This window comes from Lemur catta, chromosome 6 (genome assembly GCF_020740605.2).
Source record: "Lemur catta isolate mLemCat1 chromosome 6, mLemCat1.pri, whole genome shotgun sequence".
NCBI classification, from domain to species: domain Eukaryota; kingdom Metazoa; phylum Chordata; class Mammalia; order Primates; family Lemuridae; genus Lemur; species Lemur catta.
The window spans coordinates 77,694,210-77,718,276 of record NC_059133.1 but is presented as its reverse complement, the minus strand read 5'-3'; the positions used below and the strand labels follow the sequence as shown (position 1 = coordinate 77,718,276).

At 41.2% G+C, this 24,067-nt stretch overlaps 1 protein-coding gene across 2 annotated transcripts in view; it reads left to right on the top strand.

Moving 5' to 3' along the window:
• Window positions 1-430: 430 nt before the first annotated feature.
• IRAG2 (inositol 1,4,5-triphosphate receptor associated 2) overlaps window positions 431-24,067 on the top strand; it is a 114,014-nt gene continuing 90,377 nt past the window's right edge. Inside the window, exon 1 of one of the 2 annotated variants that reach the window (XM_045554188.1) lies at window positions 431-506. The gene's annotated coding sequence lies outside the window, so the exon portion shown is untranslated. Of the gene's footprint in view, window positions 507-22,916; window positions 22,961-24,067 lie in introns of those variants that run through there. The other variant, XM_045554189.1, reaches the window with a different exon arrangement.

Genomic DNA, 24,067 nt, shown 5'->3' with positions numbered 1-24,067 from the left:
GGCTGAAGGTAGGGAGCGTCTCCGGGTCTACCGCCAGACTCTGATGGCCGGTCTCCAAGCGGCGGCACGGAAGCCGACCAATTTGGCAAAGGTAGGGGATGTTCGGCAGGGGCCCGAGGAGAGTCCAGCGGCTTATCTAGAAAGGATTATGGAGGCTTTCAGACAGTACACTCCCATAGATCCCACTACAGAAGAGAGCAAGGCGGCAGTAATGATGGCTTTTGTTAACCAGGCAGCCCCTGACATTAGGCGTAAAGTGCAGAAAATAGAAAGGCTGAGTGAGAAAACTTTAAAAGACCTGCTGGAAGTAAAAAAAACAAGTCACCATCAAACAAACTAAAATATTGTTTTAGTCCTACTCTACATGACCTTTCACGATCAGGAATGTTGAGGCAGATTTTAGCCTTGGATCACCAGGGCCTACGGACCCCTTGCTTCTGGAAGAGTTCCTTCCTGGTCTTCTTGGTTCTGAGGAGAGGAATCATTGTATCCAGGTGTTGTTAGAGGTAAAAGCTTTCTCTTTTCTTTTTTGGGGGGTGGGAGAGTGGGGACAGCACTCTGCACCAGTAAAGGCTCAGAGAGCTCCCAGGTAAGAGCTTTTTCTATCATGCATGCCCAGGCTACATGACTTGCAGTTTTTGAAAATAGAGTAGGCCCAGTGTGGGCTGGTCCTGAGGCTACACTACCTTGGAAAAGTGGTCAATATTAGTGCATGAGTGCTTAACAACTGTTGGTTAAGTGAATGAATAATTGAATTATTCATTTGACAAACATGTTGTGTTATTTCTATATTCCAAGCACTGTAAAATGCTAGCAATAGGCACGGTACTCACGCCTGTAATCCTAGCACTCAGGGAGGCCGAGGTGGGAGGATCCCTCGAGCTCAGGAGTTCAAGACCAGTCTGAGCAAGAGTGAGACCTCGTCTCTACTAAAAATAGAAAAAATTAGCCAGGTGGTGTGGTGTGAGCCTGTAGTCCCAGCTACTGGGGAGGCTGAGGCAGGAGGATTGCTTGAGCCTAGGAGTTTGAGGTTGCTCTGAGCTAGGCTGATGCTACGGCACTCTAGCCTGGGCAACAGAGCGAGGCTCTGTCTCAAAATAAAAAGAAAAAAAGAAGAAGAAATGCTAGCAATAGAGTGGTAAAAGCAAACAAAAAAAATTTACCCTCATGAAGCTTATATTCTAGTGTGGGAAACAGAAAATAAACCTTAAATTAGGTAGCAAAATGTCCATCAATTGATGAATAGATAAATAAAACGTGGTATAATTCATATAATGGCATATTATTCAGCAATAAGAAAAATGAAATGCTGATATATGCCACAATCTGGATGAACCTTAAAAACATACAAAGTGAGAAAAGCCAGCCACAAATAACTACATATGTATGATTCCATCTACTGAAAAGTCCAGAATAGGAAGATCCATAGAGACAGAAAATAGATGGTTGTTGCCAACTTAGGAAAAGAGTGGAGTAGGGAGTAAATGTTAAGGGGTACAGGATTTCCTTTTGGGGCAATTAAAATGTTCTAAAATTAGGTTGTGGTGCTGGTTACACAACTCTGGGAACACACTAAAAACCACTGACTTATACTCTCTAAATAGGTGGATTGTATGGTATGTGAATTCTATCTTGATAAAGATATTTATTTTTAAAAAATCCAGTAGCATGTGGTAAATTTTATGAGGAGAAATAGAGCACGGGAAGGGGCTAGACAGCGATGGGTCAGAGCTGTGAGTGATTCGTGAGTAAATTCTAGAGCAAGCCTGGCGATGACTTCCAGATCCAATGACCGTCCTGTATAAGGACTTGTTTGATGTCAGCAACAAAGGAAGAGAGAAGGTAGTATAAAAACAAAGAGCTTGAAGGGAAATGAGAAATTTGAGGAATTAACAGCCACAGAAAAATATGAAAACAATCTGGCTATGTCTCTCCTCCCGTTTCCTTCTAGTGTTGGCAGGAGGGTCCCACGTCGCTACATGTACCCTCCCAAAGATGCTCCCCCAAATAACAAATACTAAAACATATCACTTATTGGCCAACCAATATGCTTTTCCCAGATGGTGAGGGTCATCTTCAGCCACGGTTGTTGCTCTACCAGTGGCACTCTACTTCCAGAAAGTCACAGTTGTTAAAGATATTTAAGGAAATGGAATTCTCCAAACTGGGTGCATACCATATTATTATCTGTGGGAAGTGTCTTTTGCCGAACTTGAAGAAGAAACAGAATTAATAACAGTCCCTAGAGACACTAACTTTGAAATTGACTTCAGAGCCCTGGACAGCCCAGCTCCATTTTGTCATCACTGTTATTCACAAAGTCTGTTATTGTAATCATTATGAAAAATACATGCCAACTGCCCACAGTATTTCTCTCTTGTATCTTACTAAATCTTCTTCAGATGGGGGAATTCACAAATCTTCCTTGCCTTGAGCTTATTCACAGTTCCAGGGTAGGAGAATTAACAAAAGGCGATGATACTCTGTCATAAAGAGTAGAGGAAAGTCAACCCCGAAATTCTACTCTATAAACTTAGAAAAAAATGCAATTCTTCTCTTTCTCTATTTCTCAAATGAAAAATACTTCAAAATTTTATCTTTTTTATATTTCCTATAATGCTTGCATTCATAACCCATAACATTTATGTGTATACACACACATATTAATCTGAATTTGTATCTCCAGTTTTACTAATTTGTTTTATAGGACCGTTCACAAGTTACTTAATCTCTCTGAAACTCAGTATGTTTTCTTAAAAATCACAAAGATAAGGAAAGGAGTACCTACCTTGGAGGTATGTCACAAGGGACAGATGAGCAGTAGATGCGCAGGGCCAGCACTGGAGGCCACTCTATATGCTCCACCTATGGTCGCCGTGCATCCTCTCACTCCACTCGCCTTAGAATGAGCACCAGCTATTCATTTTGCACTAGGAATGAGTGAGGGGTATGGACTGAAGTTGCAACAAAAGAAATTTTAGAATATTAAAATGTTATCACTTATTAATCAAGAAAAGAATTCCAGGGGCAATTCATGAAATCTTTCTTCTGAATTCTTTAAAAGTAAGTTAATTCCTACCTGTGTTGAAATGATGTAAGGCTTCTTTCTGTTAGTCTCTATAACCTGCCAGGGTACTTCCCACTGTGATGCACAAAGCTCACCACCTTCTCTTTGAGAGTCCTCCCTTCCATGATCCGGTTGTGGATCGTCTTCAGCCTCTTTGGCAGGTGCTTCTTCCTTATTTATGATCACACCTCTTTCTTCTCATGCCCTCTAAATGCAGGCAAGGTAATCATCCCTCCTGTATCTGATCTTGGATCTCCTCTTTGTCCCTTGGTGTCTCAACTCTGATCTGTAGTCTGATAATTTCCAAAACTTCACGAGATACCTGGTTCATCACCATTGTTTCAAGCCCAATTAATCCAAATCTAAGCACATAACCTTCCCTCTTAAACCTGCTTGCCCTGCTGTCTTCTTTCCCCTCTGCTGTGTCATCAACATCCTCCTCGTCATCCAGGCTCCAGATTTTAATATAGTTCATGTCTTCACTGGTAGCATTTAAAGCAGGGGAAAAAGATAGGAGCCTCCTCCATCTAATTATCACCAAGACTTCCCAATTCTACCTCCACAAGACCTTTCAGAGTCATCCCCCCCTTCTGCTCCCACTCCCACTGCCCTAGTTGAGTCATTCATTGTACCTTCGCCTTCGATTACTGTCACTGGTACCTTTAATCTCTCCCTACCCCAATCCACCCCACACACAGATGGCAAGTAATCTTCCTAGACCTCTGTTCTGATTAGAGTTTTTCCGCTGCTCAAAACCATGTAACTTGCAGTCAGATGCTCTCACGTGAGCCAGCCAGACGTGAGGACATGCTGTGTGCCTAAGCACACCGGAAATCTGCCATTGTTTCTGCATAATACTATTTGGCATTTCTTTTTCTCCAACTTTACTTGCTTAAATGGTATCCAGTCTTCAAGATCCATTTCAATTGCTATTGCCCCTTTGCAGCCTTTCCTGAAGCACACCTTGCTATAGACCAATGACTCTCAACTAGGAGCGATTTTGCCCCCCGGGGGACATTTGGCGATGTCTGGAGACATTTTTTATTATAACACCTAGGAGAGTGGGAGAGAGTGGCCACTGGCATCTAGAAGGTAGAGGCATCCCGTGGTGCACAGTATGAGCCCGCACGACAAAACACCTTCTGGCCGTCTCCACTAGACAGAAGGCAGCAGGAGGTGTAAGACTCATCCTCCAAACCTTGTATTATGAGTCCCTAGTACAGTGCCTGACACACAGACATGCCCAATGTGTTTTCATGGAATGAATATCAGAAGCATTATAAAATTATTTTAAAAGTGCATGAAAATAGCTATATGAATTGCAAGGTACCATATTTTTCTTTGTTTTGAGACAGCTTAAATCTGCTATTTTTAACTGAGAACAAAGATAAAAAACAAAGGTAGACTTATGACTACAGTGTCATAAAGAGAGCTGTTTTTCCCAGATTCATATTATTGGTGCCTTTGAAGGTAGGCTTGTGTCATAACTACATTAAACAGCTGGGGAGAGAACTCCCCTGAAAAGATGACTCATTGCAAGATTGAAGTTGCTGGGGGTCTTTCAAGAACCTTCCTGAAACTTTCAACTTGTGCCACCCAGGCATGATTAAATTTTAAAGATGATTAAACTAGCATAGCAAAATAACTTCTCAAATAGAAACATCATTTTGACCTTTTTGACCGTTTTGAAGATCCTCGTGCTATTCGGGAAGGATGGAGAATTGCATTACACTTTAGCAGTTTATGAATGGCACTGCACTAGGTGCTGGGACTGCTAGGATGAAAAAACAAGCTGCTCTCCAAGAGTTTATGGAGGAATGGAGGTAGTTATGTGCAGAGACCTCTCTAACAGCTGGCAGAATTTAATACCTGCTGAATAAAAAGGCAAAGTGTTCCAGAAGTTTAGGAAAGAGAGATAGTGTTCTTTCAGCTCAGGACAGATCATAGTAGACACTCAGTATTTTATTTGTTAAAAAAATTCAAATAACTTAATTTTGGCTGACATTCATTGAGCACTGCTTCCATGGCAGGCAGGTGTCATTTTAAGCACTTTATGTGTTTTAAATCGTGGGATGTATACAAAACCTCTTAATATTGGTAGTATCATCATTGTTGTTTTACTGATGATTAAACTGAAACACAGAGAGGTTTAGCAACTTGTCCAGGGCTACACAGCTAGAAAGTAGCATAGCTAGGATTTGAAACCAGGCACTCTAGCTCTAAAGACAGGAATTTCAGCCACTGTGCTCTGCCACCAAAGAAGGAAGTCACAGAAGGAAGCGAAATCAGGGAACTCTGCATGAAAGAGTTGGTTTTTAAACTGAATCTTTCTGCAAGAGCAGAATCCTGTGTAAGGGAGTATTTCCTTTTACCCCAAATGGTGGGAGAATGTCCACATCTACAGCAGCCCTACATCATTAATATTTTTCACTCATGTCACATCCCCCACTGAGGGGGTTTACAGGAAATTGGGAACATTGTTGAAAACAAGGTAACAGATCCAGCAATACATGCCACAGTTCTAGACTGTGAGCTCCCTGAAGGCAGTCCCTAAGTCCTATTCATTTTTGTACTCTCAGGTCCAGGAGATAGGAAAAACTCTCATATACACACCTGTGTCCTAGTAAGTAACTGGCATTTTCTGATATCAGGCAACCTTTTTATAGCAGAATGCAGCACTTTCAAGTAAAACTTTCTGTGATGGTGGAAATGTTTTGCGTTCTGCACTGTCCACACGTGGCTATGGAACATTTGAAATGTGGCCAGAGTGAGTGAGGAACTGAGGAACCGAATTATTTATTTATTTATTATTTATTTTTTGAGACAGGGTCTCATTCGGTTGCCCAGGCTGGAGTGCTGTGGTGCAGATCATAGTTCACTATAATGTCAAGCTCCTGGGCTCAGGTGATCCTCCTGCCTCAGCCTCCTGAGGAACTGGGACTACAGGTGTGCACCACGATTGGATGGGGTCTCACTCTTGCTCAGGCTGGTTTCAAGCTCCTGGCTTCAAGCAATCCTCCCGCCTCAGCCTCCCCTGAATTTTAAATTTAATTTAATTTTAATTAATTAAAATTTAAATTTAAATAGCCACAGATAGGCAACGTATTATATGAGTTCAAATTCTTGCAAAACCTCTAATGTGGTTTAAGATAACGGGTGGTGTGTAGACTGGTCCGCTGAGGTCTTAATCCACAAATGGGCCCATGTATAACAGGCAGGATCTGCTTTCAGTCTGGAAGTGACTGTCCCAGCAATTTCCTCGAGTTTAGGAAATATAAAGCTGGAATGATATATGATATATTTGATGTTATGTTTAATTCACATTTAATTCATTAATTTTTGCCACTTGGGAAATACTTTTAAAAATAGGCACATGTCAGACATTATGGGTCCACGGAAGAATAACCAAACAATCCTAAACCTGGAAGAGATACAGATTCTTAGGAATCTTAGTTGGGCTGTAGATTTTGAAAAAGATTAGATTGCTACAGTGTTTGTTATAGAATAAAACAGGCTACAATAAAATGCTGTGAAGGGAGTTTCTAGGATTTGATGTCGCTGTGGACTGAACTGTGTCCCCCTCCAAGTTCACATGTTGAAGCCCTAACCACCAATGTGACTGCATTTGGAGATTGGGCCTGTAGGGAGGTAATTAAGGATCGATGAGGTCATTAAGTGTGGGCCCCTAATACTATAGGACTGCTGTCCTTATGAGAAGAGGAAGAGACACCAGAGAGCTCTCTCTCCACTCCCTACAGAGGAAAGGACATGTGAGGACATAGCAAGACGGCAGCTGTCTGCAAGCTGGGAAGAGAGGCTGCACCAGGAGTCCAATGGGCTACCCCCTTGATTTGGGAGAAACTAAATTTCTGTTGTTTAAGCTACCTAGTCTGAGATATTTTGTTACAGCACCCCAAGCTGACTAATACAATTGTTAATCTCTTAGGTTATTCAAGAATAGCAGAATACTAACTTCTTAGCTTCCTAAAATGAACTTTATGCATTGACACTGAAAGTTCAGTGTGGAAGAACCTTATTTAAAGCATGTGCATGTACACACACACTCACCCACACACCCACAAAAGGCTTTACTTTGAAAATTTTGGAACTTAAAGAAAAGTAAAATATTATCCACAATTCCACTACTCAGAAATTCCATCGTTGATCATTTGCATGTTACTTTTTGGGCTTTCCCCCTCCCCCATTGTCTCCATATATTTGAGATGATAGTGTATATAGTTTGCTCTCATTCACTTAAAACTTCCATTTTTAAAGATTATTTTTGTGCTATTCCTATTTTATCAGCTTTGGATGTCCTCCTTTCTTTCCATTGTATTTGAGCATTGATGGAAGATGAACTCTCTGATGTCTGTGAGGCAGAAATGCTACCGCAGCCTTTTGAGCTGCCCAAGAGAGCTTTATTAAGTCAACAAAATACTTTCTCAGCTTTGAGGTACTGTGCAGTGGGATTCAACACAGACATTCCACTTGTCTGGGTTTTCCATTTTGAGACTCATGTCAGTTAGAAAAACATGTACGTTCCACCATTTTCTTTGTATTATATCTTTCGTGTATTCTTTTATGTATAGGCATATATTTTCAAAATGAGAAGTTTTCATAGAGTTGATAGGACTTACAGAAAGTCTTAGAGGAAGGTATTATAAAGTCTGTAATTTACTTTAAAAAACTTCAGTAGCTGGCATATCATTACATACGTGCCAATTAGTTGGAGCTGTAACTCTAGGGGTGGCCAGCTGACCTGCTCTCTGCGTGTGTGCCCGGGCTGTCATTCTGCGCAGGGCCTGTGCGGAAAAGGCCAGCTCCCGAGATGCCTCCTGCAGGACTCTCTGCTACCCCATCCCCTCCGTCAACTAGGCCTGAGTTTATGAGCACAGTGGATGTGAAAAAGGGGGTTTTATTGGCAAAACCAGGAGGGTAGATGTTAGAAACTGACTCTCATTGGTGAAAATAATATTCTCTATATGTGTGTAGGCAAAATAATTTAGGGACACTCCCTCAATCAGTTCACAGTCTATGGGAGGGTGGGCTGCCCCGACGATCCCTGCCTTCATGTAATCTCTTCTTTTAAGTTTGGGCCAGATTTAGTGACTTCATTATAATGAATGTAATATAGCAGAGTGATGGAATGTCACTTCCAATATTGGGTTCTTTTGAGGTTTTTTGTTTTGTTTTTTTGTTTTTTGAGGTAGAGTCTCTCTCACCCAGGCTCGAGTGCTGTGGCGTCAGCCCAGCTCACAGCAACCTCAAACTCCTGGGCTCAAGTGATCCTCTTGCCTCGCCCTCCCGAGTAGCTGGGACTACAGGTGTGTACCACCACACCCGGCTAACTTTTACTATCTTTAGTAGAGACGGGGTCTCACTCTTGCTGAGGCTCTCGAATTCTTGAGCTCAAGCTATCCTCCCATCTTGGCCTCCCAGAGTGCTAGAATTACAGGTATGAGCCAATGTGCCCGGCCCAGTATTAGGTTTAAAAAGACTATTGCTATTCTGGCGTGCGCTTTCTCTCTTTCCTGTCTCTTTCTCTTGGATTGCTCACCCTGGGGGAAGCCAACTGCCAAACTGTGAGGCCGCCATAGAGGAAGGCCCACATGGAGAGGGACCTAGGGCTGCCAGTAATCACAGGAGTGACCTTGGAAGCAGAACCACTTAGCTAAGCAGTCCTGGATTCCTAACCTACCAGAACCTCGTAGATTATAAATGTTTATTTATCTGGGTCTCTAAATCTTAGGGTGATTTGTTTCACAATAATGGATAATTAATAAAAGTGGGTAAGACATAGAAAAGCCGAGAGAAACTACTCAGTGTCTGATGTATTTTTGGCAATAATATAGCTAACACTTCAGAGAACCTTGTATGTGCTAAGCAGTGGTCTGTGTATTTTACAAATAGCATTTCATTCTCACTTTGATACTATTAATATCGCCATTTTACATATAAGGACACTGCTGTAGAGAGGTTAAGGCACTTGTCCAAAGGGAGAGTTTAGAGGAACTAGGAAATTGAGATCTTGAGCCCATGCTCTTAGCTGCTATTATTCTGCTCCTCTTACAGTCCATTTCGGCAGGGGAGCAAGTCAAGTTCTCTTAGAAGACCATTGTGGGCAGGGGTGAGGGGTACATGAGTGGACACAAAAGGTTGGAAAAGCTCATTGAAGACTAAATTTGAATTTATTAAGCATAATCCACATGAATTAAATTACGCACTCCGTATGTCTTAGTCCATTTCTGCTGCTAAAACAGAATACCACAGAATGGATAATTTATAAAGAAAATAACTTTATTTGGCTCATGGTTCTGGAGGCTGGGAAGCCCAGGAGCATGTGCTGGTATCTGGGGAAGGCACAAGGGGGAAAAGCAGAAGCAAATGCACTAGAAAAAGAGAGGATGGAGCTGAACTTAGGAGGAGCCCACTCCCATGATAACTAACTCAATCTCATGATAACAGCATTAATCCCTTTATGAGGATGGAGCCCTCACATGACCTAATAGCCTCTTAAGGGTCCTACCTCCCAACATCATTGCATTGGGGATTTAGTTTTTGACACATAAACTTTGGTAGGGGCACATTCCACCCATGGCATTCTGTCCCTGATCCCCCAAAATTTGTGTCCTTCACACAATGCAAAATAGTCCCCAAAGTCTTAACTTCTTCCAGTACCAACTCAAAAGTTCAAAGTCCAAAGTCTCATCTACATAAGGTACAGATGAGACTTGAGGTGCGAGGCAAATTCTTCCAGGTGTGAGTGTGAAATCAAAACAAGTTACCATGAACTATTGTCCAGGCCAGGGGTGGGGAACATGTTCATGTTGGAAGGCTGCATTAATTTAGCTGTAATCAAATAAGGCCATATTCAAGAAACTTCCATTAGATATACTTAAAAATGTACATTATTTTGTAAAAATCTAACTACTATGTTGTTGATAATTTAAAAAAAAGAAAGCTATTTGTTAATTTTAAAGTTAACTAACCTTTTAATTACTTTGTTGTGTCTGCTTTTTGTTGGAAAGCATTTGAATATTTGGTTGCAGCATGGAGATCCGAAGTTTCAGTTGACCCTCTAGATGGGTATCAGTCATTTGTGACCATAAGGGTGTCTTGATTTGGGTTAGGTAGGAGAGTGTAGATTCTCAGCAATAAATGGTTGAAAACCAAGAAAGCATTTTTTAGGCATATTGCCAAAGGTATGAATATTCTACTGCATTTTTCCGTATTTCAACTGGATTTTTCTTAGCATCAAACAATGACTTTAAATGGTCATCTACTGAGAGCTCAATCAATTCCATCTGTGGTTCTTTAGGTGCCTTGGTGGTATCAACTAGGTGAGGCTGAAATGCAAATTTGAGTGTGATGTCATGATTCTCAAAGTCAGTGAACCTTTCATTGTATTCTCCAATTAATAGGTCTATAACAGCTGTGCATTCTTCAAATGATTCACATATATCATCTTGCTTCATCAATGACCTTTGTTAACTGGGGAAAAGGTTCATCTGAAATTTCCTTTTGGAGAAGAAGTGTTTTGAAAAAAGATAGCTTTTTTTTTTTTTTCAAAATGCTTGGATTTTTTTGCCACATGTCTTATACAGACTTAGTTTTACCTTGCAAAGAAATATTCAAGTCGGCCGGGCGCGGTGGCTCACGCCTGTAATCCTAGCTCTGGGAGGCCGAGGCGAGTGGATCGCTCGAGGTCAGGAGTTCGAGACCAGCCTGAGCAAGAGTGAGACCTCGTCTCTACTAAAAATAGAAAGAAATTATCTGGCCAACTAAAAATATATATACAAAAAAATTAGCCGGGCATGGTGGCTCATGCCTGTAGTCCCAGCTACTCGGGAGGCTGAGGCAGTAGGATCGCTTAAGCCCAGGAGTTTGAGGTTGCTGTGAGCTAGGCTGATGCCACGGCACTCACTCTAGCCCGGGTAACAAAGTGAGACTCTGTCTCAAAAAAAAAAAAGAAATATTCAAGTCATTTGGATTTGACATGGTATCACACAGAAATGCTGCATTCCTATAGAAATCTTTCAATAATTCACATACCTAATTCTGTTCTTCATAAAATTTAATTATCTGTTCTTGCAGAGATAAAATTTTGGCTAACACCTGTCTCTGCAATAGCTAATGCACTTTAGAATGGTAGGGCAAATACATACTGAATACCTCATCATTCACCTTTAGCGTGTTATGAAATGACAATGCCATGTTGCATTTGCACAGATATAATTAACAATACTTATACATTGTTACAAAGTGTCACTTAAAATAGTAGCTTTAGCACAGAGATTTTGCTGATGATACAATGAAAAGGCTGAGCATGGTGGTTCATGCCTCTAATTCTAGCAGTCTGGGAGGCCAAGGCAGGATTGCTTGAACTCAGGAGTTTGAGAACAGCCTGAGCAAGAAGGAGACCCCATCTCCATAAAAATAGAAAAATTAACTGGGCATCATGGCACTCACCTGTAGTCCCAGCTACTCAGGAGGCCGCAGAAGGAGGATTGCTTGAGCTCAGGAGTTGGAAGTTGCAGTGAGCTATGATGATACCACTGCATTCTACCCAGGGCGACAGAGCAAGGGTCTGTATCAAAAGAAAAAAAAAAAAGATACAATGAAAAGAAATGAGAGCATCTGGATCAGTTAATACTCTTTTTATCTGTGCAATAAACCCTTCATGTTTTCTTCTCATGGAACGTGCACCGTCTGTACATACACTCACTAAGTTTACCAAATTCAGTCCAACTTCATGACATTTATCTTCAAATTTCTTGAAGACATCTATTTCCTGTGTTCTGTTCTCAAGAGTGCCCAAAGTGAATAACTCTTCATTGCAAAGAAAATCTTCTATTATGACCCAAATGAAGTATAAAACCTGTGCTGGGTCAGTAGTATCAATTGATTCATCCAAAGCGATTGAATAATGTATATTTTCCTTTTGAAGTATTGCATGAAGTTGTTCTATTAAGTTGAAGGTTAATTCATGTTGCTGGTCAGTTATGGTTCTCCTTGAAAGAGGCAGTTGTTTCTACTTGGAAATGTTATTGGGGTCTAAGCATCCTACAACTTTGACAGTGTATTTTTTCACAATTTCTACATCACTGAATGGCTTACTTTTTTCCCTGAGTATATAAGCTACTTTATAAGTTGCTTCAATGGCATTATTTCCAGGTCTTATTGCTGCTTGAAAGAATTGGCTTTGCTTTTGCTTTCTGCTTTCTGCTTTTGCTTTGCTTTTAATCTCTGCAATACAACCTTTCATGCCTCTCCCTCTAATTTAAAATGTTTATGGTCCTTGTGAGTGTTATAATACTGATGAGCATTGCATTTCTTTAATGTTGATATTACAGTATCACGAAGCAAGCAAACCATCTTATCTTTAGCAGAAACAAGATAATATTGCAATTCTCAATCCTCATTAAAAAAATCCGTTTTCTTCCTTCAGCGTTCTCTTGGTCTTCTTTAACATGATGGGCTGTTAAGCAGGCAGAATTTAAAAAATACCGTGTAGCTGTGCAACTATTCACAAATTCCACTTCAAACAGAAACATAGTACACTGTTGTCAAAAGCTAATAACAGACTGGCGGACTCGACCCCCATAAACTCTCACCAACCAGCCTCGTGGGGTAGTGGTGCCAGTCAGGTGGGGGAAGTTAGAACTAAATCGTGAGCACAGCAGCCATCAGTTTAGCCCTCTAGGTTTACTAATGTTCTAATTATGCCAGTCAATCTGGGAGGATTATTTCATTGAAATTTATTTTATTCTTTGGTATCTTAAATATGTTCATTTTAAAAATAAAATAAAAATATAAAAGATGAACAAAAATGTATTGATAAAAATAAAAAGATTTGTTGTGTAAAATTTAGATTCAGTTAAAAGGCTGCACTTAAGGACCTGGAAGGCCACATGTGGCCTTAAGTCTGCCCACCCCTAGTCCAGGCCATGAGAAAAATAAAACAAAACACTGTATCTACTTCTAAAATACAAATTATCCACTTCCTAATACATTGCCATTCCAAAAGGGAGAAATAGGCAAGAACTGGGTAATTGGTCCCAAGTAAGTCCAAATTCCAACAGGGAAAACAATAGGTCTCAAAGCTAAGCTGGGTGCTGTGGCATGTGCCTTTAGTCTCAGCTACCCAGGAGGCTAAGGTGGGAGGATTACCTGAGGCCAGGAGTTCAAGGCTGTAGTGTGCTGTGATCACTCCTGTGAATAGCCACCGCACTCCAGCCTGGGCAATATAGTGAGCCCTTGTCTCTTAAAAAAGAAATCTTAATGGTGGAGAATAATCTCTTCTGACTTACCAGGGTGGGAGTTAGGCCTCTAAGACCTCTGACAGCCCCACCCCTGTGGCTTTGCTGGGCTCAGCCCACGATTCAGCTCTCCCAGGCTGGAGTTGCACTCTGGTGGCCCTACAGTTCTGTGATCTTGGGGGTGGCAATGCCTAGTGGAGGCTCTCTGTAGTGGTTCTGCCCCTGCAGCAGGTTTCTGCCTGGGCTTCCAGGCAGTCTGAAGCATCCTTTGAAATCTAGGTGGAGGAAGCCATGCCTCCACAGCTCTTGCATTCTGTGGCTTGCAGAATTAGCACCACGTGGATGCAACCAAGCCTTAAGCCTTATAACTTCTAGAGCAGTAGGTGGAGCTGCACCTGGGACCACTTGAGCCACCACTGTGGAAGCCAAGGGGCACCTGAGGTGGCTCTGGGCAGTGAGCCTGTGGAGGACCCTACCCAGTCTGTTTCCTGAAGCCATTCTGCCTTCCTAGAGCATTGGGCCTTTGATGGGAGAGGCTACCTCAAAGATTTCTAAAATGCCTTTGGTGTCTTCCTCCAATTGGTTCCCTTCTAGGCATGGTCATCTCTTTAGCAAGTGGTTGCTGGACCACACCCTTAGGATTTTCTCCTGAACATGCTTTTTCACTCTTTACATGGCCAGACTGCTGGTTTTCCAAGTCTTTCCACTCTGCTTCCCTTTTAATTATAAATTCCATCTTTAAGTCATTTCTTTGCTCTCATATCTTACTGTATTTGTTAAAAGTAACCATGCAGCTGTCTGAATGCTTTGCTGCTTAGATAGTTCTTCTGCCAGATATCCAAGTTCATTGCTCTTTAAATTCTGCATTCCACAAAGCCCTGGGACACGAACACAATTCAGCCAAGGTCTTTGCAACTGTATAACAGGGATGGCCTTTACTCCAGCTGTTAATATTTCTTCTTCATTCCTATCTGAGACCTCGTTAGCATGGCCTTTACTGTTCATATTTCTACCAACATTCTGGTCCTGACCACTAAGTAATCTCTAAGAAGATTCAGACTTTCCCCAGTTATGAGACCTTCTGAGCCCTCACCAGAATTGCCCTTAATGCCTTATTCATGGTAATCAGCTTTTTTTTTTTTTAGCCTCCTCCTCCTCCAAATTCTTCTAGTCTCTACTCATTACCTAGTACCAAAGCTGCTTCCGTATTTTTAGGTATTTGTTATAGCAACACTCCCACTCATGGTACCAATTTTCAGTCTTAGTTTGCTTTCTGCTGCTATAACAATATCACAGACTGATTTATAAAGAAAAGAGGTATATTTGGCTCATGTTTCTGGAGGCTGGGAAGTCCAAGAGCATGATGCCAATGTCTCATGAGGGTCATCCCATGGCAGCAGTAAGCACACTAGATGAATAGAGGATGGGGCTGATTGGAGCCCGCTCCCATGATAACCAACTTACACTTGTAATAATGACATTAATCTATTCATGAAGGCAGAGCCCTCATGGTCTAATCACCTCTTAAAGATCCCACCTCCTAATGGCATTGCTTTGGGGATTAAGTTTCCGACACATGATTTGGGGTTGGGGGGCATATTCAAACCATAGCACCCTGTCCCCACCAAGAGCAACTAGCAGACTATGAAGAAATCTGTCTATTTTGTCAGGGAGGGGCATTTTTTAAATGACGCAGAAAGCCCAAGCAATAGATATGATAGATAAAATTATCAGGCTTTTTGGTCTTGTCTTCCTTTGCATAGTGAGCAACCTTCGTGCACCTATATCGGGCATTTAGAATTGTGTGAAGGAAGGTGGCACTGGGGGCCTCATTGGAGCCTGATACACTGCATCCCAGTTTTGTTCCTGCAGATGACACTGGTACTAGAGCACACTCACACAGCCACTCACTCCATGGCCGTACCCTTGACCTTGTCATTACCAAATGCTGCAGCCCTGTCATAACTGTATCCCACTCTTTGCCTGCCACCTGCTAACTTTCCGGCTCACCCCTTCTAGTATCCCAGCTTTACCGATCTTCAGTCTTACCAGGATATTCAGCCCACTGGTCACATTACCGTTGCATGGTCCCTCATTCTCACACTATATCTCATGATCGTGTGTTTTCTCTCTACCTAGCTTAAATCCTGGCGCCATGAGTAGAGTCACTACTTTGCATACACTCCCAACTCTCCTAAGTCCTTCTTCCTATATTGTACTTGCTCGGATAGATCATAATCCTAGTTAGCTCCAATTCTCCACCTACGCTGTGGCTGCACCCATGCAGCTGAAAGACACGTAACCATGCTAGCTGGTCTCCTGTTAAATTTGGAACCATGAATTTTCTTGCGATCTTTCATACTGCCCAGCAATCATGCTGGGTTTCCCTAATCCATTCTCTGTTGCATATTCTTCTAAGTATTTTATACTTTCCCTTTTCCCTCAGACTTCTAACACTTCCTCCCTATGGCTTTCCTACAATCATTTCTTTTTTTTCTTTTTTCTTTTTTTTGAGACAGAGTCTCGCTCTGTTGCCCGGGCTAGAGTGAGTGCTGTGGCGTCAGCCTAGCTCACAGCAACTTCAAACTCCTGGGCTTAAGTGATCCTCCTGCCTCAGCCTCCTGAGTAACTGGGACTACAGGCATGTGCCACCATGCCCGGCTAATTTTTTCTATATATATTTTTAGTTGGCCAGATAATTTCTTTCTATTTTTAGTAGAGACAGGGTCTCCCTCTTGCTCAGGCTGGTCTCGAACTCCTGACCTCGAGCGATTCTCCTGCCTCAGCCTCCCAGAGTGCTAGGATTACAGGCCTGAGCCACCGTGCCCGGCCTCCTGTGATCATTAAAGTGATTAGAAGAAGCATCCGAAACTGCCTCCCCTGAACCTGCACAATCTGTATCTGTGCCCATACTCTGTCCTTCCCCTTTCCTGGGGGACAACCTGTCCCTGCTGCTCCACCTGTGCCCTAAGAGTCATCCTCTGACACAAACTCAGAGACAGGTTCTGCCATTTTTACCTCTCTCTCCTACTTCCTTCATTTCCCCCTCCTTATTGGATCATTCCCATAAACATGCAAACACATGGTTATTCTCCCAACCAAAACAAACAAATAAAAATTCTATTAACTCCACTTCTCTCGCTGTCAGTGTCTGTTTCTTTCCTTCCTCTCACAGCAAACTCTGACAAAGCAGATACAGTCTCTACTTTTTCTCCGCCCTTTCACTTTTGAACACATTTTAATGACGTTGTTCTCAAGATCACCAGTGACCTCCTCCTTCCTTGCTAATCCCAGGTCAGGTCACAGTCCTCGTTGTACTGGTCCGATCATCAGCCGAGTACCTCCTCCTCCTTAAATCTCTTTCTCCACTTGGCTTCCAGGACACCATACTCACTGGATTTTCCACCAATTTTTCAGTGTCTTTCTCTGGTTCCCCCTCATCTCCTCACCCAGACTGGTGAATGTTGGTGGCTGTAGGGCTCTATCGGCCTTCACTCCCTGGGCTGTCAAGAGCTCCCACAGCTTGACGTGCCACCTCCATGCTGAGGACTCCCAGATTTTCATCTTCAACTCGAACCTCTCCCTTGAATCCAGACCATATATCCCAGTGCCTATTGGACACTTCCGCTTCACTTTTATTTTGACTTTGTACAAATGCATTTTATGTGGAAGGTTTATATAGGAAATAGGACAACAAAGAACTATTCTGGGGTGGTGAGGAGATTGGGGAGATGTGAGTCAAAGGGTACAACATTTCAGTTAGAGGAGTGAATTCAAGAGATCTACTGTATGTCATGGTGACTACCATTAACAACAATATACTGTTGTTCACCACAAATATAAACAATTTTTACTTGCCAATTAAAAAAACAAAAAAAAAATTAAAACACTCTTCTGGGTGAATTAAATATTTAACAGCTTCTCAAACTCAACATTCTAAGACTGAGTTCCTGGTATCCCTCCCTCCCTCTAAACCATCTCAATCAATGGCAGCTATGTTTCTACAGTTGCTCAGGTCACAATCTTTTTTTTCCAAAATTTTACAGGGGTACAAATGTTCAGTTTACATATATTGCGTTTGCACTGCCCAAGTCGGAGCTTCAAGCGTGCCCAGCCCAGACAGTGCACACCAGGTCAGAATCCTGAAGTTCTTCTTTATTCCTTCTCATACCACATTTTGTCTGCCAGCATGTCCTGCCTCGTCTAACAGTCTCTATCTACATCCAACTATCCGTGACTTCTTGTCATCATTTCTCCTCCCAGATTATTGCTGTAAACGTCTAACAAGTCTCACTATTTCTGTCCTTGACTCCCTTCACTTCATTCATTTATTCAGAGCACATCTCTGCTCTGCTTAAAATCCTTCGGTGGTTTCCCATGTCCCTGAGAGCAAAAGCCAATATCCTTCTACAACACCAAGATCCCGTATAATTTGCTCCCCTCCCCTTAGTGCTCTGACCTCATTTCCAACTACTCTCCCCTATGTTTATGTCTCTCCAGCCACACTTGCCTCCTTGCTGTTTCTTGAATATGTTGGGCAAATGTGCACCTCAGGCCCTTTGCACTTGCTCTTCCTTCTGCCAGGATGCATTTCCTCAGGTATCCTCTGCCTGCCTCCTTCACTTCCTCAGGTCTTTATTCAAGTATACCTCCTGGTGAGCCCTTCCTCGGCTACCCCATCTACAACTGCAAGCCTTCCTCCAAAATCACTCTGCATATTCTCTTTATTTTTCTTTCTTTGCCATTTATCAGTCTATAACATAGTATTTTTTTGCCTGTTATGTAATTTTCTTTCTCCTTCTGTAGGAAGTAAGCTTTGTGAGAACAAGAAGTTTGCCTATTGTGTTCACTGTGTATCCCCAGCATGAGTTCTAGGGATATACAGTGAACACACCAAGTACTCTCTGTTTGTTGAATGAATGAATTATGATAGTGACGAACAGGATGAAAATAAACAGACTGACAAACATACACAATCGTGCTTATTTTTGTACAAATTAGTGATAACTATTGTTAAAACTAGTTATTTTATCCTCAATGTTCCCACATGATCAAAAGCAAAGTTCTGCACCCAGACAACCATTAAAACACTAGAATTGCGGACTGCTACCAAAATGTGTAGCTTTTTTAACTTTAGAAGATTAATTTATGTTTTAAAAATGATAATACAAAATATTATCATTCTTATGATACACCGTTCAAACACACACTAGTAACCACAAACTTGAACCTAAGATTAAGTTATAGGTAGGTGTACAAATGATTTTAGGGGGCAATCACTGAGTTTCAACTATTTACCAGCAGAGGGTGCTACTTATCCACATTTTCACACATGTATAAAGCATTTTGCTGAAGGAAAGGGCAGGTTTCAATACTGTAAATGACAATATCTTACAAATCTACATTATGAGATAATGAATCAGTCACTAAAACATAATAATTTGAGTTTTAAAAATCTATTTTTTTCTTTATTCATTTATTTAAATAAGTGATATTTTACATGGATGTGGAACAAAAAAATAGGCAGAAATAATTAAATCTCTCTTCTACCTTTGTTCCTTAGTTCCCCAGTTTTCCCTCCTGGGGTTATCATTGTCTCTGGTTTCTTCTGTATGTATGTGCATGTGTGTTTTGTTTTGTGTTTGTATTGTATGGTTTTTTCCGTTTTGTTTTGTTGTTTTGTTTTAATCAGAAATAATGTAAGCACTGTTCTTCAGTGTAGGGTTGACTTAACCACATAATTTTGGGATACCATATCAGTACTGTTAGAACCTCTTTCTTTTAAACAGGCCTATTTTAGTCCAGTGTGTAAATGAACTGCAATTTAAATAACCAGTACTCTGTTGAAAGATGCTAAGGTTGTTTTAAATATTTTGCCATTCCAAAGGATACTATAATAAATGCATTTTTACATTTTTCTTTGTAAATATGTGCAAGTATACCAGTAGGGTAATTTCCTAGAGAAAACCAGGTAGCCATCTGAAAAATAATGAAGGTGGAGTCCCATTTCTAAACACTAAAATTAACTCCAAATGTATGGAATCATAAAAACACTAGTAAAAAACTATAGGAGAATGTTTTTATAATTCTGGAGCCAGGAAGCTTTTTCTAAGGCTAACACAAACTCAGAAGCTGCATGAAAGAAGATTGCAATTTGACTATACTAAAAAAAAAAAAAAAAAATCTGTGTGGCAAAAAACACCATAAGCAAAAAAATATAAATGACACATGGTAAAAATGTATCTGTAATACATATTACAAAGAACTAAATCTAATAATATATAAAAAGCTGTTGAAATGGATAAAATCAAGCCTTATTGAAAAATGACCAAAGAATATGAACAAATACAACATAGAAATGGAAATACAAATGGCTTTAAACACACGAAACCATAGTGAGAGAAATGCAAATTAAAATGATTGCCATATTTCACCTATCAGATTGGCGGAGATCAACACATTGTATTTGTCAGGGTGTGGGGACACAAGCAGGCTCACAGATTGTTGGAGAGGCTATAAATTGGTACAACCTCTATGGAAACCAATTTGGCAACAGCTATTAAAATTTTAAAATGAAAATCTGTACAGTTTTTTTTTTCTTTCGGTCAAATCTCTTTCTTTGAATTAGCTGCAAGTTCTTAATCAGAAGGAAAGGCTACACTGAGTTTAAAAATAAAGACAAAATATTAGAAATTAAGGGAGGTGTTACATCCTTTGTGTAATGTAAGAATCTCTGAGTGTGTATCAGTCAAAGTCCTTTAGGAAATAGATGGCACTTTTTTTCTTCATTTTTTGAGACAGAGTCTTGCTCTGTCTCCCAGGCTGGAGTGTAGTGGTGTGATCATAGCTCACAGTAACCTCCAGCTCCTGGGCTCAAGCGATCCTTCTGCCTCAGCCTCTCGAGTAGCTGGAACTGCAGGCACATGCCACCACACCTGGTTAATCTTTCTATTGTTTTGTAGAGATGGGATCTTGCTGTATTGCCCAGGCTGATCTCAAATTCCTGGCCTTAAGCAATCCTCCCACCTTGGCCTCCCAAAGTGCTGGGATTATAGGTGTGAGCCACTGCACCTGACCCCATTGAGTGGGTTTTGAGAAAAAAAAAAGGATGTTTGTCCATGCATACACTAGAGGAGGATTCCACTATCTGGTTTTCTTTCTTTCTTTCCTCCCTTTCTTCAAGTAGTGACTCTAAACAGTAACACCCTCCCACTCCCATTTATCTTTGGTTAGACAGAATGACTTCCTTGGATCAAGCAGAGATTAATCCTAGAGATCCAACATATATTTAAAGCTTGATAATCTAACAATATCAGAGATTGCATTAGAGAGAAGGGGACATGTTATTTAAATAGATTTTTTTTTGACCTATTTACATGATAAGATTTAATTTCTTTGAAATGCCATTTGAAGGCTGGGATTGCTATCCTTTACAGGTTATCTGAGTTGCTTTCAGGTTACTTGGCAAGTAACAACTATGTTACCAAATCTACCTTCAGTGTGTCTAAAACATGAACCTCTATCTTGGTTTTCTTTTTGTCAAGTCTGCATTTGATCCCTTTGTACTGTTTTCCGTGTTAACTAAACAAGTGTTCAGAGTTGGAAAAGCTGTTTTAGTAGAGACTGCATGTTTCTGGGTGCTTTGGGGCAGGTACAGGAATCACCAGGCTTTGTCGTCCAGGGTCTGCTCTTTTCCTTGTTTGCTCTCAGTGGGCAGAGCCCAGCATTGTGGGTGCTCTCTGAGAACAATAACGAGGGCAATATTAGATAAATAATGAAATCACGTGTTAATGCAATTCATTACAGATCCATTGGAATTTATAGTTTGTGTTATTCCCTTTATTGCTCAGAGAAACCTCAGTTATGACACACTCCTTGGAAGCAGGAAGAGTATGATTTGTCAGACAGGCGATATGGTCTAGTGAGTTCAGAATTTGAATATTATTTCTGGCTTCGCTACTGGCTTCCTTTATGACTAGGAGGTAAATCTCCCTGGGTGTTGCTAGTTTCGGTATCTGTGGATTGATAAACAGATCATGAGCACGGATGTTATGATAGCACATTTCATGGGAAATTAAACAGAGCAAGTCTCATGAGAGGAATAGGCTAACTGGTCATTTCTTTCTAGGTGCCCATTTGGTGCTTTAAGAGGAAATCTAATACCAGAACAAATTAAAGGACTTGTAGACAGTGCATGATAATACCTAACGTTACTGCGTACTCAGAATGTGCTGCGAGGTTCTGTGGACTGTGCATGCAGCACACTCAGGATGTCACTGCATGATATTGATGCAGTTTTACAGATGGAGAAACTGAGGCACAGAGAGTTAAGCAATCTGTCTAAGGTCACAAAGTCAGCAAGCTACAGAGCTGGGATTTGAACTGAGATCATTTAAACCCAGAGCCCCAACTCTTAACTACTTGACTCCCCTTTCTTCTCACCTGATGAGAGAAGCATATATAAAGATTTGGATATTCCAAAACTAGATTTTCAGAGCGCCCCAGGTGGAGCAGGGGAGAGAGAAAATAGAGAAGTAGGAAATCACCTGTGTTAATGTCTGTGAGACATAGGGACAGGGACCGTAAGTGGTCCGGCTAGAGAAGCCTGGAGGGTATCACACGAAACTGCCAGTTTGATGACAAAATGTTCCAGGTTGGGGGCATTGGGCTGTGTGGTTACAGCCCTGATCCTGGTTTGCTTTTCTGTTTGTTTGTTTTACGGTAGGTTTTATTTTCTTCTGTTTTTAAGATCAAATACTGTCTCAGCTGAATAGTATTTCCTTGGATGGGAAATGGCATTGGAGAAGATTTCATTCAATTCTGAATGTGGCCATGTCCTACCTTCCAAACTCACACTTTTTCCACGGCTCCGCATCCGCCCACCTATCTCCCCATTCCATTCCATCACCCCGTTTGCCCGGTGATGCCAATCAACAATCTTGGTCTCCCCACTGTGCTTTCTCTCTGTCTCCCAACTGCTCAGCTTTGCCCAAGCCCCCAGCTACCCAAAATGTTTTATTATTTAAAGCCCAGTGATGTACCACTTCCTTTATAAACACTTTTCAACCTATGTTGAACTTACCCTATCCTGACCTCCCATGGAGCTTAATTTATGTGCCACTCATGTATTTCTTTGTTTCATTAGTATACTTTGTACAATTTATATACTGTGTCTCCCAAACCAGATATGGTCCCATAAAAGGCAGGGAGAATTTCATTAATGTTTTAAAAACTATGAAACATTTGGCCCAATAGCAACTTATGAAATTTAATTAAAAAAATGACTTTTCCTTCATCCTAGAGAGAATTAGAGATAGTATATTGGGAATGAGCTTTATTTTGTTATTACTGTGGTGGGGAGTGCACCAAAATGGCGCCTGTACCCAAAGCTGTCATCCTCCCCCTCCTACGTGTTTTTGCTCGCACTGCTGCTCTCATTATCTCGGCTAGAACCCAGGCAGGTGCAGCTGATCAGTGGCTTCCCTCCTCTCCAGCTTTTAAATTTCCCTTCACCCAGCTGCCCTGTAGAAACTGGCTCCACCCACGTCATCTGGTCTGTAGGCCGCTGCTCTCTCTTCCCAGTTTGCAGAAGATGGTTCTTGGAGTGCTGGTAAAGTGAAGTGAAAATACTGTGGTGAGTTTTTCCCCAAGTATATAATTCAACTTTGGCTGATGCTGGCCCTCAGTCAGTCAGCTAAGGCCAAGAAAGTACTGCCCTAAACAGTAAACTAAAAAAGCAATCTCAGAGCTAAGCTGCCCTGTTGTTCCTTCACCCCAACCCGAACCTGGACATGCCTGCAGCAAATGAGACAAAGCTCCAATATCGGGCTATATTAGAGGTTCAACAGAGTTCGTTGAAAACTTGAAACCAATCTAGAAAAGAAAACCACTGAAATAATAGGGGGAAAAAGATTGGTAGCTGAGAGTGGTAAAGCTAGGTTCCCCAGAAGTGTTGCTGTTACCACGGGCAAATCCCAGAATTGTTTTCAAAGGGGTTTTTGGATACTTAACATCCTTAATGGTGTTTCCAGGCTTGGCCATCTGGAATGTGCGTTAGTGGAAAACAGTAAGATAGTCTTGTGGACTAAAGAACATGGGAGCACCTGAGTTCTTGGAGTCAGAGATTTATTGGAGGTCTTCTCCTGGTCTCTGAGAAGAAAACCAGACCTCATACAATAGGAAGTGAAACAGAAGAACACAGTTTTCAGAAGCATATGTGTTACTCTGCTATTTCAGGAATTGTTCCAATAAGAGATGCTTATAACAAGCTTGGTGTGACCCAGCCAAGAAGCTTAATATAACAAGGTTAAGTGAATGGTGGGAGGAGAGGGTTCTAGTCTATACCAGCTTGCATTTATTAATAATCAGAAAGGTTGCAGATGACACACTCGCTGAGCATTTACTAAATCTGGGACTTGTTTGCAAATCATCTTGATTAACAGCTGCTATCAACTGTTCTAGAAAGGGCAGGAAAAAGTAAGTGTTATTTTATCACATAAAATACTAGTCACAAAGAGACTGAAAACAGTTTAATCTGGCAAATATAAAGTTTGCTGGTTAAGTGGAAAACCATGGTCTGCCCTCCCACTGAGCTCCCTAAAGATGAGTTTCCTGGGAATGTCTTAGTGAACAGATGTTTCTTCTCATGTTTTGATGAAGAGTTTCGTGGCATCTAATCATTGGTGAAGGGCTGTGTTGGCAAAAGGAGCCCCTTGTTTATAACTAGTTATCTATCTACATG